General features: G+C 44.6%; 1 protein-coding gene across 1 annotated transcript in view; it reads right to left on the reverse strand.

Annotated features, from left to right (window-relative positions):
• GIGYF1 (GRB10 interacting GYF protein 1) overlaps nucleotides 1–18,074 on the reverse strand; it is a 656,843-nt gene that overhangs the window by 616,596 nt on the left and 22,173 nt on the right. The window contains exon 2 of the mRNA XM_069215543.1: nucleotides 8,736–8,983. The gene's annotated coding sequence lies outside the window, so the exon portion shown is untranslated. The remainder of the gene's footprint in view (nucleotides 1–8,735; nucleotides 8,984–18,074) is intronic.

The following is an 18,074-nucleotide window of genomic DNA, read 5'->3' on the forward strand; positions in this document are numbered from 1 at the left end:
TCACCTAAAATGTACCATTGTCTCCACAATTGGCACATCCCTGGCATCCAGGCAAGTCCCTTGTAACTGGTACCCCTTGTACCAAGGGCCCTGATGCCAGGGAAGGTCTCTAAGGGCTGCAGCATGTCTTATGCCACCCTAGGAACCCCTCACACAGCACAGACACTGCTTGCCAGCTTGTGTGTGCTGGTGGGGAGAAAATGACTAAGTCAACATGGCACTCCCCTCAGGGTGCCATGCCAACCTCACACTGCCTGTGGCATAGGTAAGTCACCCCTCTAGCAGGCCTTACAGCCCTAAGGCAGGGTGCACTATACCACAGGTGAGGGCATATGTGCATGAGCACTATGCCCCTACAGTGTGTAAACAAAACCTTAGACATTGTAAGTGCAGGGTAGCCATAAGATTATATGGTCTGGGAGTCTGTCAGAAACGAACTCCACAGCTCCATAATGGCTACACTGAATACTGGGAAGTTTAGTATCAAACTTCTCAGAATAATAAACCCACACTGATGCCAGTGTTGGATTTATTAAAAAATGCACACAGAGGGCATCTTAGAGATGCCCCCTGTATTTTACCCAATTGTTCAGTGCAGGACTGACTGGTATGTGCCAGCGTGCTGCTGAGAGATGAGTTTCTTACCCCAGGGGATGAGAGCATTTGTGCTCTCCGAGGACAGAAACAAAGCCTGCACTGGGTGGAGGTGCTTCACACCTCCCCCCTGCAGGAACTGTAACACCTAGCAGTGAGCCTCAAAGGCTCAGGCTTCGTGTTACAATGCCCCAGGGCACTCCAGCTAGTGGAGATGCCCGCCCCCTGGACACAGCCTCCACTTTTGGCGGCAAGGCCGGAGGAGATAATGAGAAAAACAAGGAGGAGTCACTGGCCAGTCAGGACAGCCCCTAAGGTGTCCTGAGCTGAGGTGACTCTGACTTTTAGAAATCCCCCAATAGGGATAGGAATGTGACCCCCTCCCCTTGGGAGGAGGCACAAAGAGGGTGTAGCCACCCTCAGGGCTAGTAGCCATTGGCTACTAACCCCCCAGACCTAAACACGCCCTTAAATTTAGTATTTAAGGGCTCCCCTGAAACTAGGAACTCAGATTCCTGCAACCTAAGAAGAAGAGGACTGTTGAGCTGAAAAACCCTGCAGAGAAGACGGAGACACCAACTGCTTTGGCCCCAGCTCTACCGGCCTGTCTCCCCCCTTCGGAAGAAAACTGCTCCAGTGACGCTTTCCCCAGGACCAGCGACCTCTGAATCCTCAGAGGACTGCCCTGCTCTAGAAGGACCAAGAAACTCCCGAGAACAGCGGCCCTGTTCACTCAAGACTGCAACTTTGTTTCCAAAGAAGCAACTTTAAAACGACTGCGTTTCCCGCCAGAAGCGTGAGACTTGCAACTCTGCACCCGACGCCCCCGGCTCGACTTGTGGAGAAACAACACTTCAGGGAGGACTCCCCGGCGACTCCGAGACTGTGAGTAACCAAAGTTGTCCCCCCTGAGCCCCCACAGCGACGCCTGCAGAGGGAATCCAGAGGCTCCCCCTGACCGCGTCTGCCTGACTCTCAGATCCCGACGCCTGGAAAAGACCCTGCACCCGCAGCCCCCAGGACCTGAAGGATCGGAACTCAAGTGCAGGAGTGACCTCCAGGAGGCCCTCTCCCTTGCCCAGGTGGTGGCTACCCCGAGGAGCGCCCTCCCCCCCCCCTTGCCTGCATCGCTGAAGAGACCCCTTGGTCTCCCATTGATTTACATTGGAAACCCGACGTGTGTTTGCACACTTCACCCGGCTGCCCCCGTGCTGCTGAGGGTGTACTTTCTGTGCTAACTTGTGTGTCTCCCGGTGCCCTACAAAACCCCCTGGTCTGCCCTCCGAAGACGCGAGTACTTACCTGCTGGCAGACTGGAACCGGGACACCCCCTTCTCCATTGAAGCCTATGTGTTTTGGGCACCACTTTGAACTCTGCACCTGACTGGCCCTGAGCTGCTGGTGTGGTAACTTTGGGGTTGCTCTGAACCCCCAACGGTGGGCTACCTTGGACCCAAACTTGAACCCCGTAGGTGGTTTACTTACCTGCAAGTAAGTAACAATTACTTACCTACCCTAGGAACTGTGAAAATTGCACTGTCTAGTTTTAAAATAGCTATATGTGTTTTATTTGAAAAGTATATATGCTATTGTGATTATTCAAAGTTCCTAAAGTACTTACCTGCAATACCTTTCATGCAAAGTATTACATGTAGAATTTGAACCTGTGGTTCTTAAAATAAAACTAAGAAAATATATTTTTCTATACAAAAACCTATTGGCTGGATTTGTCTCTGAGTGTGTTTACCTCATTTATTGTCTATGTGTATGTACAACAAATGCTTAACACTACTCCTTTGATAAGCCTACTGCTCGACCACACTACCACAAAATAGAGCATTAGTATTATCTATTTTTGCCACTATCTTACCTCTAAGGGGAACCCTTGGACTCTGTCCATACTATTTCTTACACTGAAATAGCGCATACAGAGCCAACTTCCTACAGTATTTGATATACTTTATTTGTTCCCTCATATTTTATTCTTGAATCATTGCCAGATTATTGGTATATTTTCTTCTGTTTTAGGATCTGATAATAAAGGCGTAGTTTCGTGAGGACTAGATTATCTCGCCAGTTTGGACAATGGCTACAGTTGTTTGGCTTTGTTGGGCTCTTGGAGAACCCAGATGAAGATCAGGTTGTTTTGTTCCGATTATTTGCAAAGAAATAGGAAGGACTAAAGAGACAGACATTTATATGGAGTGCAGGCCTGGGAATGGCCACTATGGACTACCAGGATTGTTGGGTTATGTAGTTTTTTTGTTGGTTAATGTTGATTGGTTGCTGTATTTTCTCAGTAAAGAAAGAAAAAGCATAATCCTCACCCCTGTGTCCTTAACAGAATTGAAACTTATTGACGTGACAGCTAGAACATTTTCTATTCACATGCAGCCCACCCCACCTCCTTACAATGAGACTATGCAACAGGGGTAGGAGTAGAAGTAAAAAATATGAATCTGAAAATAGCTATCACACACAGAGGATTCCTGGAACATAGTCTGGGGACCTATCACCAAATGGTTGACAACATATTATATATTTAAAAATAAAATAAAAAAAAGTAAGAACAAAACAGCATTCTGGAACCAAACACTGAATAGCAGAAAACTGTACAGCTTGTAAATCCAGAAGTGATTCAGAGAGCAAAACCGATACTACTGCAGCCTTTTGTTAGGGAGCCTGAACGTCATCTAAAAGCGGACGGTGGTCTGAACTCAATAAGTGGCAGGATGTGGGGAGCGGGTGGGTGAAATCTAACAGTAACCTTCCTGCACCTTAGATAGTACCCACTGATTTGAAGTGATTCTTCTATCTTTCCCTGACATCAGTTAGGTGGATGGGAGAGGAAGGAAAGGGGGTTGGGAGAATACAGATTTGTAGCTGTTGGTTGCCTGAAAGCACTGCTGTAAAGGTTAATAAGGTTGTCTCAAATTTGAGCCCTCTGGTGTGGCACCTCCTCAAACAACCAATGTAGACGGCACCGGCCCAACAAGGAGCAGCCCAATGATTAAGCATGACACCCATTTGGGTGTGTGAGGGCTCCAACTTCTGTGCATTAGGATCACTTCGTGCAGGATTTTAACAGACATCTTTAGCTATAGGAAAAGCTCATCCTTTTTTTGTTTACTAAAGTAGTACAGCCTGATCTATGGACACACCTACATCACCATGCATCCAAGCTTATCCAGAATGACATGACAGTCAATATGTTAATTTTATTTACCCTTGCAAGTGCCTAGAAAGAGACCGGAAGATATGGATGGGTGGTATACATCTACACAGGGGTGGGAGGAAGAAATGGGTTTAGCACTACCTCACATGCAAATGTTATCTCTTTTTACAATTTTACATTGTCAAATTGCATGCTATCCAAAAAAAAGGCTTCTCTATATTCCTCAAGATTGATTGCTCCCTCCAATTTCTTTCGAATGACACTCTACTCTCCATCCTCTGCATGCCTCCTGCCTCGGAGCCCAGCCCACTCTAAGTTAAAGCATGTCTGCCTTAATTTCTAATGGATTTCCGCAAACATCCCAAGCTTCATCTCATCGCAACATCTTTGAAAGCCATAACCCTGAAAGCTAATCAAATTGCCTCTACCTCAATTAATAATCCACGAGTCATTTGTATGGAGTCACATCCCATGCCCACTAATGATTACACCCAATGCCTATTGATTTACTCTAATTCATATAAACTGCAGTAAATGCATGAAACTTTCCTTGGAGCACAAGACTGATCTCAATAGCCAATAACCCATGATCTCTGGGTGGCCCACATACCTAAAGGTCAGAGCAGCACGCTGTCCAGCATAAAGCATTTCAATGCTTTGTCATGGGCAGTAAAAGATATGCAATGCACGTACAATGTAGCACATATGGAAAACAAGAACATATGTTCGCTCGTAAGATTTCTCAAATGAAATTAAAAACGTAGTTCCCCGAATGTGATCAGTGGAAGTATAAAAGTTAGCCAATCGGATGGTAAAGAACCTATGCTCCAGGGACAAACAAACACAAGAGGAAGAAAAGTCACTAAATAAAAAGGAAACAAATGAGACTGACAAAGCCAGCCAATGGTAAGCAACAGGTCAGTCCAAAATTTCATTTTGTGTTTCGAAAGCAAGAAAAGGAGCCACTGTAAGTTCCCAAAATCTAAGGCACCAAAAGATGAGCGGCAAAAAGCTCTCACAAACAGCAGTTAAGGAGGAGCAGAAGCAATGCTAAAAGTGTATGCATATTTAATGTTCACTTTTGGAAATTAGTGATGTCATCTTCCATTAAACCTATGTACACAGCTGATATTCCAAGCTAGTACTATGAAGCTTTTGGGAGGGTCATTTCTATTTGTTGAAGGGCCCTGACCTTTTTTCTGGATCTTTATGGAGCTGAGTGATGTCCAAGAGCAGCTGTTTTTTGCCTTTAGTAATGCTAAGGATTGCATGTAGTATGTATAAGCTAAAGCTTCAGTAAGTGGAATTCATCTTGTTGCAGTGAGAACTTCCTGATGAAGACCCTAAGGAAAATCCTTTCAGGAACAGCCTCTTGTAGCTATTTTATATCTATTTTAACACAATTTGAGTGCATGCCCTAAAACTGGTCACAGAGTATTAGACTGACACTGAATGATACTCTTCATATGACTGAATGCCATTTGCATACTGATTAACACCACCACCTGTTCCAAGGAGTCTTCAGCATGAGTATTTCCATTTTCCCTCCTTTGTAAGGCTCAACCTCAAAGCTAAGAAAGTACCTAGAGACTTACAGCATCCTAAAGTCGCTCCGTGTGTGCCCCCCCTCCTCCCAAGCTGCATTAAGTTGCTGCGCTCTTTCCTCAGTAGTATAGTTATGACAATTTGGGATTCCAACCAGGTAGTCTTTCCGGTTATATTTTTTACTACAAGTTAAAAGAAGCTGGGGCTGAATATAAATAATGAAAAAAAATATCAACCTTAAGGCGGCTACAAAAGAGCAAAAATGCAATCTCACACAATAAAAAAAAAAAAAAAAAACTGTTGCGAAGTTCAAATAGGCTTTAAGAAATAAATAGATGGGGTGAAGCTGTCCAAGAGACAAGATGGCCATGATCTTCTGACCTCCTGCTTGGTACCTCTTTTGCCAGCTTCGGAACTTCTGACATAGTAGGCTCTTTCCACGGAGCACTCCAAAATCAAAGCTCTGCTATGTCAGATGAGGTTTTTTTGGTGTCACCTGCACTCACCAATAGTTGAACTGCTTATTTGCACAGACTGTCCAAGTCAGTGGTAAAAATTATCTTTCTATGCGAGAGGTAAGGAGTAGCTGCGGTGACCGACACTACAGCATAAAGTGGGGCAGAAATATAACGAAGGAGTGAAGGAAGGGTCTGTTACTTTGGAAGCAAGCTGGAGAAACCCATGTGTACCTCTGCTGGAAGCCTGTGCCCCAAACACATATGGGACCTGGATTTTGGCCTCCTGGCATGAGGAGGACATTGCCCTGTAAGCAGTCCCCCTGGTGGCCAACAGATGAAGCCTTCCACTGTGTGCCCAGACCACCAGATTGACTGCATGCAAGATCTTCACTAGAAACAGGGCATATCTGGAGCAGAGCGGGAAACTGGCACCAATGACTGGATGAAGCCGTGTACGCAAGAAAGGGCTAGGAATATTTCTTTGCCCTTTTGGAAAGCTACACCAAGAACTAGCAAAGATGAATCATTGAATTCAACAGAAGAATTAGCTACAATACAGTGGGGAAGGCCCTGATGTGGTCCTACAATGCCATAGTGATGTGAGGGAAGAGTCATGAATTTTTGCTACACGACATGGAAAAGAATTTGAAGGGGGTGTCCGGTATGATAACAGGTATAGGGAATAACATGAAGTTTCAGGAAGTAAAATAATGAGTCTAATACTGTTGAGATGTTGCTTAATCTAAAGGGAAAATTAAAACTAAAAAAACAGAGAAGAGGTACCCATATTACAATTTTGGAAGTACCTGTTGAGGCTGATGTAGATTATCTTTTGATCTGCCAAAATCCTACCTCAGTTACTGGGAATACCACAAGATAAGGGCTGAGATATAGTGGTATTGGTTTTCAGGCCTTCCACAGAATCCAAAGAACTCAGAGAAGCCACTGTTGCCCTCCAAATGGCAGTGGCCAAGTCATCTGATATGACACTAGATTCTAAAGGTAACAGTGTGATAAAGAGCAAGTTACGTGCCTTCTGTTACTATTCCTGATTGATACTGTATCATCTATCTATGGAAAGTAAAGATTTTGCTTGCAACGTGATCACATTTCCATAACTGAGGTTCATAAACATCTACATCTTAGTTGTGTAGACAGGCGGAGGATAACGTCTTGAAACGCCTTCTCAGTCTCAATAACAGATACCTTATCTATTACTGCAAAACAAAAACAAAATATCCAAAATACTAATAGGCTGAAAGTGCCTAAACCAAGTTATGAGAAAGCAAAAACTGGTGGCCAAGTAGTGAAACATGGCTTTCTTACTCTCAGTATTGCCATTTTCCCCACAGATCATACCCATTCTATCACTTTCATATCAGATACTTTGCAGATTAAGAAAAAGAATGGGGAAGTTATGGTGGCTTGAGGAGAATTAATGAGGCATAAAGTTAGGTGCTGTATTGCAATCCCGTCAGTACCACATGAAGGGGTATTTCCCTCCGGGACACAGGTAAAGCTGAAGACTAATTCAGTTCTTAAAAGGGATTTAAGAGCTGCAGGAATACATGATACAAAGGTCAAGGAAAGGTCAAATATAAACAAACAGGTCTATTCCACCTCATGAACCCGAAGGGTTAAAATGCAATGCCAAGAATATTACAGCTCTTCAGGCCCACCCACATAAATAAATAAAATCACTCAAAATCAGCAATGCAAGACACCAGAAAAATTAATACTTTCCAGCAAGGGTGACCTACAGAAACAAAAATCAAACCTGCTAATGTATGTAAGATACTTGGAACCAAGTGAAAACCTAAGTGGACAAACATCACTAGCAGTTACACATGCGTAGGAATTATTTTCTCACCGTACTCTTATTACCAACTCATTGCCTCTACTAGTTTATTTCTTTGGCTTCCATGATGGTCAGATCAGATGGCCTTCTTTCTGCATACTTGATGTATACTTACAGTAATTATAGGAACATGTCCAAACAATGGCGAGGACTGTTGTCTTGTAGAAGCTGTGTTACACTAACTTACTGATACATAAATGTCCCTAATTATAAGATGCACTGAAGATCATAATCCAATAATACCTTTTTTTGCAATTAAGTGGAATGCAAGGATAAAAAACAAATGCTTGCCAAAGCAAAATTGATGTAGACCTGCTAAACTTATGCAACTGGAATCAACCTTGCTCTACAAACGTCCTAAGTCTACAAGTACTCCAAAGCAGTTCTAACAGCACGAGCACTGTATATTTAAAAAAAAATAAAAAAAAGGGGAGCCATATCAGACTGATTCAGAACCTAAAAGAGCTACCCTGACAATCTTGAAAACATTCCAACTCTTGTACGAATCATCAATATTGAGGTATTCTTTGACTTTCTCTCAGAAGACAACCTCAAGCCCTTGGACAGCACTGGCAGAAGAACATCTCATTTGAGATGACTGAGTAACTGTATTGCTGATTTACAGATTTTACTATTAATTTGAAGTTTATTTTTTATTTTTATTTTTTTTAAATATAGCTACATTTTCTTATGAACTAAAGCGATGGAAGTGGATTGATGTGATCCAGGAACATTAAATTCTCAAACACTTTCATTGTCACAGCAACGCGGAGGAAAAAAAAAACAGAAAAAAAAAACACAGCTCTAAACGCTTTGTTGAAAGACTCACAATGAGATGCCGACCTTTTAGAATGTGTCTTTAAGGGCCCTTAGCATTCATCACAACATTACTTGAACCGTGCCCTGTGTAAGAAAGCAGGGGCAAATACTGGTAAAGCTAGACAGGTTGTGTCCCTACTCAAGTAACTGAAAACGAGGAGCACTAATAAAAAATATATATATATATATATATATATATATATATATATATATATATATATATATATATATATATATATATATATATAAATAAAATATTTTATTTTATTTAATTTTTTAAACTTACGGTTGAGGTGGGGGGTGCAGGTCGTCGTGGCTTCCTGCAATCTCGTCACTTATTCATCGCATCAGCACTGCAGTGTTTCCACCAGGGAGGTTAGTTTGGTTTGCGTTTGTGCCAGGGGGATACTTAAGGGTAGGGGTAGGGAAAGGGAGCAGGAGAGGGATGAAAGGAATGAAGAGTAGGAGAAGCTTTCAAGTGCGCTCTGGTTTTCCCATCAGCAGTTTAAAGGTCTTCACATCTGAATTTTAAATCTGGAAAGCAAATGGGAAACAAATACAAAGTTAAAAGGATGCGAATGAGAGAGCCTTGACACCTTAAGAAATGTGCCAGCAAAAAGAACAGCAACATTACAGGCGGATTTGACTCCTACTACAAATAAACCTTACTGTCCAATACGGATCAACCCCAGCCCCTTTTTTTGTTTAATACACAGAAGTATACAATTTAAAGATTTTTTTTCCTTTTGTTACAAGAATGCAAAAATTATTACTTTAACAAAGTCAACTGTTTAAAGTCTCATTTTGAAGTTAAACAGATGCATCTGCAGCACATCTCTTTAAACTATTCCAACTATAGTCAGTATCACAAAGAACGAGACAAAGCTCCTCCGCACATTCGCTAGCATTAAATATCAACAAGGTTTCTACAAAACAGTAAATAGCTAGTATGGTGCATATAAGCTTTACCCAAGGCACCAAACCATACCTACTCATTTGTTTTGTGAACAGAACGCTATTTGTACATGCAAAAGATGATAACATTGTGCCATGTCAAAGGAAACCAAAACAAGCAAACAACGTTGAGTATTCACAGTGCAAGATTTGCCAATATGGCCCCACACAGCAGGAGTAAAAATGGTCAAAGCAACGTATCTTGCGAACAATCTATGGTATTATGTGCTACAGAATCAGTTTGCATTGAAGGCCAGCAATATAAAATTACAACCAGCTCTGTCCCAATATGACAAAGAATGTATAAACTGAAAGCAAGAAAAACATTCTCCTACCCGCCTACCGCAACATGCAGCAAGCACTCCCTCCCTCCTCAAACCGCAGGAATCCTGAAGATACTGTAAGAGCAAGACAACGCTACCCTAACGCTGACTGCCTTATGTCCACCCCTGGGGATCAGCAGCAACAGTAGCAGATCAGTAACACAATCCCAATATCTAGGCACCATCTGTCCAGGGACCTAGGGAGGGCAGGTAGACCTTGTGTACACACACTGAATAGAAACATTTCCAGCATCCTTGTTCTCGCTTCCCTGAAAGTCAGCCAATACCATGTCCCAGTGAACTCAATATTCTTCCAGTGCATTGTAATTCTATGCTTGGCATGCACTAAGACTATGGCCAATAAATTGACAGGTGACCTTGTGTTTGGCAGGGTGTCCGTTAAGGCCCTGGAGACAGAGCAGGGGTGTAGGAGTTGGGGCACGAGCCATAGCATCTGCCAGACTGTGCACTACCTCAGCCCAATAAAAGGTCATTGATAGCACCGCCAGAGCATAGGAGGAAATCTCCAGTACCTATTAGATAGCGCAAGTAGCCAAGCGGGGTTGGTAGAAGATAGACACAGAGTTTCCGGAATGTAAGGTATGCCCTGCGAAGAACCTAAAAATGTACGAGTTTAAAAATAGGAATTCCAGGTGATTTTAGGTGCCACCTCCCACAATTTAACCTAGTCTTCTCTGTCAAAGGGGCCCCCAGGTCAGTCTCCCACTGACCACGCAGCACCATGAGCAGGGAAAAACAAATCTGCTCACAGTGCAGTATATAAACCCCAGACCACCCGATGGATGTTAGAGGCGTCACACAGATATCGGCAGTCAGGGTACCATGCAGGGAAAACAGACTTGCCAGAATGTCTAATTCTGCAAATAAGTTAGCAAAAGCCCACAACACACCAGGCCTGCTGCCTTCCAGTCTAGTAGGCACCCTTCATCTACTTCATGTAATTGCTTGACCAACGCCCGCAGCAGGAGATCTAGAGAGTATGGGGGAATCAGACACACACACGCACACACGCACACACGCGCAACCTTATCCAGTAGGTCCTGAGCACTGTCTGATCATGTCAACCCGCAAGGGCTGCTCGTCGAGGGTTGAGTAGAAGGGTCCATAGTTGCTGCAAATTGAGGGGCTCCAGCAATCGCAGCATCCCAGAGCTTCTCTCTCAGGAATTCAACCCATACACCATTACAGCTGTTGGAAGCTGCAGCTTGGACAGAGACTCGCTGTTGTCCCTTATTCCTTTATCCCCAATGAGATCAATAAGAATGGAATCCAGGTCCCTGAATCCAATGCGCGGAATCATCAGCTGGAGCACTGCATAAAAGTACAAAAGGCGAGGCAGCACCACCTTCTTCACCACGGTAATGTGACCTGCCACCAATAGGGGTAGTGATCTTTAAATTTCAACTTCAAGATCTTGCACCATGATCGGTTACCAGGGCATGCCACCTATGCCTCCATGGATAGGGTAGAGGCTGGTCTTCGGCCTATTAATATGTAGGCGAGACACCTCCCAAAAGGCCGTAAGGAGACTGGCTCTGTGCGCAGGTCATGCAGGAAGAGCACAATATCATCCAAATACTGCAGATTCAGACAAACAATGCCCTGTATACGACTACCTTAAAAGCCTCAGACTCCACAAAGGAAGAGGAAGCAGAGCCAGTGTTTTCATCGAAAAAATACTGAATGCCTCCTCTTATTGTCTTGGGACCGTAGGACCCTCGAGACTCGCCACCTTCAGGCGCCAGTTAGGTGTACAGGTGTGCATCCCACCCCATCACAATGTCTGCAGCAGGGGATTACAGTCAGAGATAGTTTGACTCAAATATGCAATGGATGTGATGGCCCCTAGGATGTCAAGGGAGGATAATAAAAAAATAAAAAAAAAGTCAAGGCAGAGGTGTAGCACATATATGATCGAATGAAAGGAACAGTCTTGAACCTGCAGGTGTTGATGCTTCCACCTCTCCACTAAGCCCCAGTGAGCCTGCCAAGAAGAGAAACCCTTTGCCAAGCAGACAGTAGGGGAAGCCTGGAGTGGGGTTGAGACTGATCCAAACCAATGTTGGCCATTCAGTTAAAAATCGGCATAAGCAACAAGCACATATAGGAATAAAAGGGGCTTGTACCGGTACAGCGTATCAAAACTCAGAGGTTGGTCAATATTAGGGGCATAAACTTTAACAAATGTAACCGTCTGTCCAACAGGCCCGTCAAGACAGATTAATGCCCCTTCGAGTCAATGGTGCTACTTAGTAACTCGAACCAGAACACCCTGTTTCACCCATAGCCGGATCCCCTAGGTGAAGGCCAAATATGTGGTGTACAGTGGCCAGTGACAACTCGCAACCGTTCGCAGAATAACAAGGCGTATTTAATGTCAAGGTCTCACTTTGCACGAGGGTCGCTGGTGCTGGACCGCAAAGGGTAAAGTCTGGGAAATGCATCACCCTACTGTTATCAACCCACAGTTCTCCAAAGCCTCTGGTGCACTTAAGGATGTGGTCTCTCTCCTCGGGGGACTAACTGGTGGGCACTATCTGGACCTCTAACGCAAAAAAGGGGATAAGCCCTAGAGTGACACCTTCTCTCACAGCCTGACCCTCGCACAGCATAAACCAGGCATGCGGCCACTAGTTCACCTGCCCCCACTTCAAGGAGCAGCAACTCCCCTCTGTTGCTGTCCGTCCTGTGGGGCTCCCGGGATTTCCAGGTTGGGCATTCCCAGTCCATTATGGCCCTACTGGGTGCCACACAGTCAAAAACAAACATAATCAAACAGTTGACATTTTGCAGGCAATACAGGACTCCAAGATGGCAATGGAAGCTCAATTGGGAGACATACAAGTTGAGACTGGCCTGATGCGAGCAGATCATACAGAGCGGGTAGATGAGGCAGAGACTGGCTGATGCACACAGTCCTAATTAATAAGGTTGCGAAGTTCTTCTCAAATGATATAGCGCCCAGGGTCCCAGGCTGTCCCCCCGGCACCAGAAGAGACCCCAGACTCCTGAGATGCCATAGGTGGTGGGTCACTGCTGATCTCTTTCAGATATGAGGGGGTCCTTGGTTGCTGGCACATGTATCTCTGAGGCCACAGAAGAGACAATGAATATGGACAAGAGACGCCTTAACTGCAAGCTTCACGGCTGAGCCCAATGCAGGGAGCAAATGCAATAGGTCCCTCCAGTTAGTTTTCCGCATGGGCATGTTCTTGATGTAGGTATATATTTCACAACAGTTTCACTGTTTTGGATGTTGTGGCATGAGGCCGATAGGTGTTCAGGCCTGGGATAAGGGAGTTTAGCACATTTGTTTGATGTTTTTTTTACTACCTGGCTGATGCCGTGGGTGGCAAGGTGATGAGGGTAGATGGGTGAGGGGGTAGTAGAGTGTTGAGTATTTTGAAGACTTTGAAATATTCTGTTTGCAAATATGGCTGCCCTTCTTAGAGACTTGACTTGGAATATCCATGGTACGGCGACACCCAGCTAGGAAACACATAATATATGCTCATCTCTGGCACAGACATGTTCAGTTTGCCTGCCTACAGAAGACACCTGACAGTGGGGGAGCTAGATAAAGTCAGTAAACGTTTGGAGTGTTCAAGTATATGGCACGGGATACTCAACCTATGCCTGAGGTGTCCTAGTTTGGGTTGTCCCAAAGGTACCGTTCTTGAAACACAGGCTCCTGGTTGACAAGGACGGCTGTTATGTGATCCTTGAAGGATCCCTCAACGGGTGCCTGTTTTATTTTTTAGTATCTCTCTATGCACCAAACACCTCACAGGGAGTTTCAGGATCCCTCCCCCACTCTCCACCTGCCCCCACCCCCAAACCTATCCTCCCCCCCCCCCCCCCAACCTGCTTCCCCTCCAGCCCACCAACTCTACTGCTTGACCCTTAGGCTCCGGGGCAATGGGGTGGTGACTTTAATTGTATACATAACACAGATTTAGACCGTTCAGTCCCCCCGCTCCCAGGCACACAATGTATACAGGCAATAAAACACTTCCAACAATGGTCCTGGTCCTTCTGTTTACACAGAGTTTGGGTGCCCAGGAAAATTAGGTATTCCTACTACACACCAGGAAACTAGGTTCATTCTAGATTATTTCTTCTGCAAAACCGACTCCTGGCCCCTTATCCATAGCTCTGAATATATAGGCAGGACTTAGTCCGACCACAATCCCCTGCAGACTACACGCTCCAGTGGAGGGATGGGGAGAGCCTTTACCCCAAAGTAGCGGCTCCTGACTAAGCATTGTGAGGTACGGTGTACAGGAACCCCATCGCCATGCACCTCACCCAGTATTTTGCGGATGGGATCTTTGGACTCTAGCGGGCTTGTTTGGGATGCCTTAAAAGTAGTTATGAGGGGCCCCTGCATCATTACATGAGGAGCTCGGACAACCGTCACGCACTGGGTATAGAGACATGCCTGCGAGCAGTTGAAATGGCGGTATTAACAGCACCTGCCACCCATCCCCCAACTTGCAGCCCTCCATCCTCATTATAAGGTGTAGATGGACGATTGTGCGCTCTTGATTGTAATACCCCCTTGGCCTGACAAAATGCTGTTAGTGATAAGTGGAGACCCACATTGGTATGGTTGCAGCGGTTGAAGATCCCTAGGATCCCAATGGGCGCTATAAGAGACACCATGGGTCGTGTGATGAATACACAGCTTTGACAAAAATTAATTATTCACACAATATTAAGAACGGCTGTGACACACTCTCCCCCCACCCCCCAAAAAATAAAAACCATGGTGCTTTTTGTGCTAGCCATGGAGCCACTGGCTGTTCAGTTGCACACCAGGGGCTCGGCGTGGGTCTTTAGGGTTGGGATGGTCTGGCACACTGTCTTTGTATGCGGATGTCTTCTAGGTGTATTTAAGGGACCATGCACTTACCCTCCCAGCCCTCTATGCCCTGCTTGATCTTTTTGGCGATATGACGGGCCTCATGGTTAACTGGGGCAAGTCCTGTATTTTTCCAGTGCGCTGGGTCGAACCTGAACGTCGCCTGGAGCCGGCAGGGGAGCGGCCCCCCTCCCAGAGCTTCAAAACCTTATGTTACCAAGGGGCAAACGTATATTACACGGGCAAAGACCTCCTTGACGGAAATTATAGTAAGACTATGACTTCACTCCATCAATCCATGCAATTTTGGATGCAGCTGCCCCTCTCACCCATGGGCAGAACATCAACAGTGGAAATGCCAGTTTTTCCGGGGCACTTATATGTTTTTGCTGCCTTGACGGAGATCCCACCAAGATTTTTTTTTGATGCTCTGCGTAGTCTGGAGTCTGAGCTCGTCGCTCTCAATGCTCCAGTACCCCAAGTTCTAAGGGAGGCTGGGGACTGCAGCAGCCCGACTTTAGTGGCCTGAAGCGATGGCTTGCTGGAGATAAGACTGGGGAGGATGAATATGTTCGGGTGGACTTGAAGGATGTGAATTTATTAAACTGGCTGCTCTCCCTGAGAAGCCCTTCTAAAGAAAAGGGTAGACTTACACTTGTGGCCAGACACACATTTGGGCCATTTACATGCAACTTTGTCACGCACCGGTTCCGTATGCCCCGCAGTTACCTGTCTGGAGTGTGCCTGCTCTCAAAACTTTGCTTGAGACGCACAACCCTTTCCCCTGGCAAGACGCAAGGTGTTCCGCTCTCCTTCCAGGGTCTGAGGAAATCCACTGACTTCTTTCTGGCTGAAGACTCATGTCCTAACATTTATTTTAATCGTCCCCTCTTTACTTGGGTACTAGACCATGATTTTTATACCATATCTGGATCCCTTATCCTCGATATCCCTGCACATTTACTCCATATATCGTAAGCGTGGGATGACCAAGGACAAAGCACAACACCCTGGGTGTGTGTGAGGCCATCCGTATATTTTAATAAATCCCCTCTAGGTCCTGCCTACAAAAACTGGGACACTGAAATCATCCAGAACTGGATAATTACCCATGCAAAAGGATGAGTTGCTCTCGCACATGAGCACAAAGAAGGGGTATGCTTGCTTTTTTGCATTATTGCTGAGGAGCTCTTCACTTTCAGTTTTTTGTGGTTGCAAACACTATGTGGAAAATGATAGTAATTCCTTAACAGTTGATTCGCTGAATTTTAAAGCTAAATTCTTGTGATTGAAAGAAAAATAATCTGATATAGGAAATTGCAAAGTTGATAATGCTAAATGTTCTAGCATTCACAACAAGAATTTTTCAATTCTATTAAGGACACAGAGGCAAGGATTATGCTTCTCTTTCTTCACTTTAATTGTGACAGCAGCCAATCAGAAGTAAATACAGAAAAAAACTATAAATCCGAAGTGTATCCACAACACGTCATAACCATAGATGCAGTCCCCCTCTATAACACGGACACTCAATGAACAACTCCTCTTTCTTTGCATCAAACAACCCGTAGGACAAATCAAGAAGACGAACTTGTAAAATGAAGAGGGTGCGAAATCCAACAACCCTCTGTATCCTTAGAATAATGCGCTGGAGACACGTCAGTCATTTTTTTTCAGTACCTGCAAAGGAGATGAAAATACTAGGCCATAAAACTGAACCAGGATAAAACAATCACATAGGAAGTAACAGAGGGAAAAGCACTGGAATACAGTAATCTCAATGAAACAGTAAACACAATTATAAAAGAAATAGACTGCGGTGCGGTTGGGATAATCCTTGCCTCTGTGTCGTTAATAGAATTGAAAAATTCTTAACGCGAATGCTAGAATTTTTTTTTTATTCTAGGTCAGGACCGGAGGCTCCAATTAGGCTTGTTTAAAGTGGACCCATCACTACCGACGCAATATCCACAATAGGTTTATAATAAAACGATTTGAGCGTAGATTCAGAAGACCAATCTGCAGCTCTTAAACTGTCTTCTTAACGGGAACCTAAGGCAAAAGATTTTGAAGCCATGGCCCCTCTAGTGGAATGAGTGCCAAATTTTGAAATATCAATGCCTGCTTCCTTCCAAAAGCCAGCAAACCCATCTGGCCGGCGTAGCAGACTAAACAGGGTGATAAGGTTTAACCAAAGGAATCAACAACTGTTCCCCATTTCGGAACAAAATTCTTCTGCACTTACCTCATAAGCTCTGAGACATTGTACTACACACAATTTGGGATTGTTCACAAAACTAGGATAAGAGACCGATTTCAAATTACACTTAGTAAGACAGGAAATAAAAAAAATAATAATAAAAAAAAAAAAAATCAGTCCTTCAAAAGAAAAAACCCTGCCAGCCAAATCTAAAGCTCTAACACCAGAATCCTGTTTGCAAGAGATTAAACATAATAACAGTGAGTTTAGCAGGTAGTTGTTTCCTGGAAAAGATTCTATTAGGCAGCTACGACTCCAAAACTCTTAAGACTATATTCACATCCCCAAGGGAAGAAAAGCGTGGATGAGGAGGATAAGCCAACCTTATGCCCTTCAAAAGCTTACAAACATTGGGTATCTCCCCACAGGTTTACCATCCACAGGCATATGACCCGCCTAAATGGCCGGCCAATAATTCTTAACTGAACTGTGAGCTAAACCGGATAAAGCTACAGAGGATAAAAAAAAAAAAGATATTAGGACCAGACTGCAATCCACTGAAGACAGATCATTGTTCCATGCATTGCACCAAGAACACCATTGTTTCCAAGAGGAAGCAATCTCCTGTGGGTACTGGAAGACCAGGATCCTGCAATGAAATCGGAAGATTCCTGCAGAAGTCCTGGGATACTTCCTCTTTCCCTGAAAGACGCCTCACTACTAGGGACAGTTGCCCCGAGAAAATTAGAGGATGAGGAAGGCCCAGAGGATCCAGGAGGAGGTTGGGTCGAAACAGAATCAAAATCAGAAGGTCGCAACTTAATTCCAGAGCTACTGGGAACCAAACCTGGGACCTCCAGAGAGGAGTCACTAGAATGAGATCCACCCGCTGGCGACAGATATGAGCCATAACCCTGGGAATCGTTAAGAAGGGAGGAAACTCATAGCCTAGACCCCGATACCAGTTCTGGAGAAAAGCATCTGTCGCTATAGCCTCTGAATCTGGTCTCCAGCTGAAAAATGTCCTCATCTGCCAATTGAGCCAGGATGCAAACAGAACTACCGAGAAGGAACCCCACAGGGAGCGGAGAACTCAAAAGATCTTGGGATGAAGCCTCCAGTCGCTGAAATGTCGAAGGTGATGAGTGCGCCAATCTGCAACCGAACTGCTGCTCCCTGGAAGGTACTCCGGTACCACTGAAATCCAGTGTTGCTGACAAAAATGCCAAAAATCCTTGGCAATCTCCGCCAGAATGCGAGACC

This window comes from Pleurodeles waltl, chromosome 12 (genome assembly GCF_031143425.1).
Source record: "Pleurodeles waltl isolate 20211129_DDA chromosome 12, aPleWal1.hap1.20221129, whole genome shotgun sequence".
Taxonomy (NCBI): domain Eukaryota; kingdom Metazoa; phylum Chordata; class Amphibia; order Caudata; family Salamandridae; genus Pleurodeles; species Pleurodeles waltl.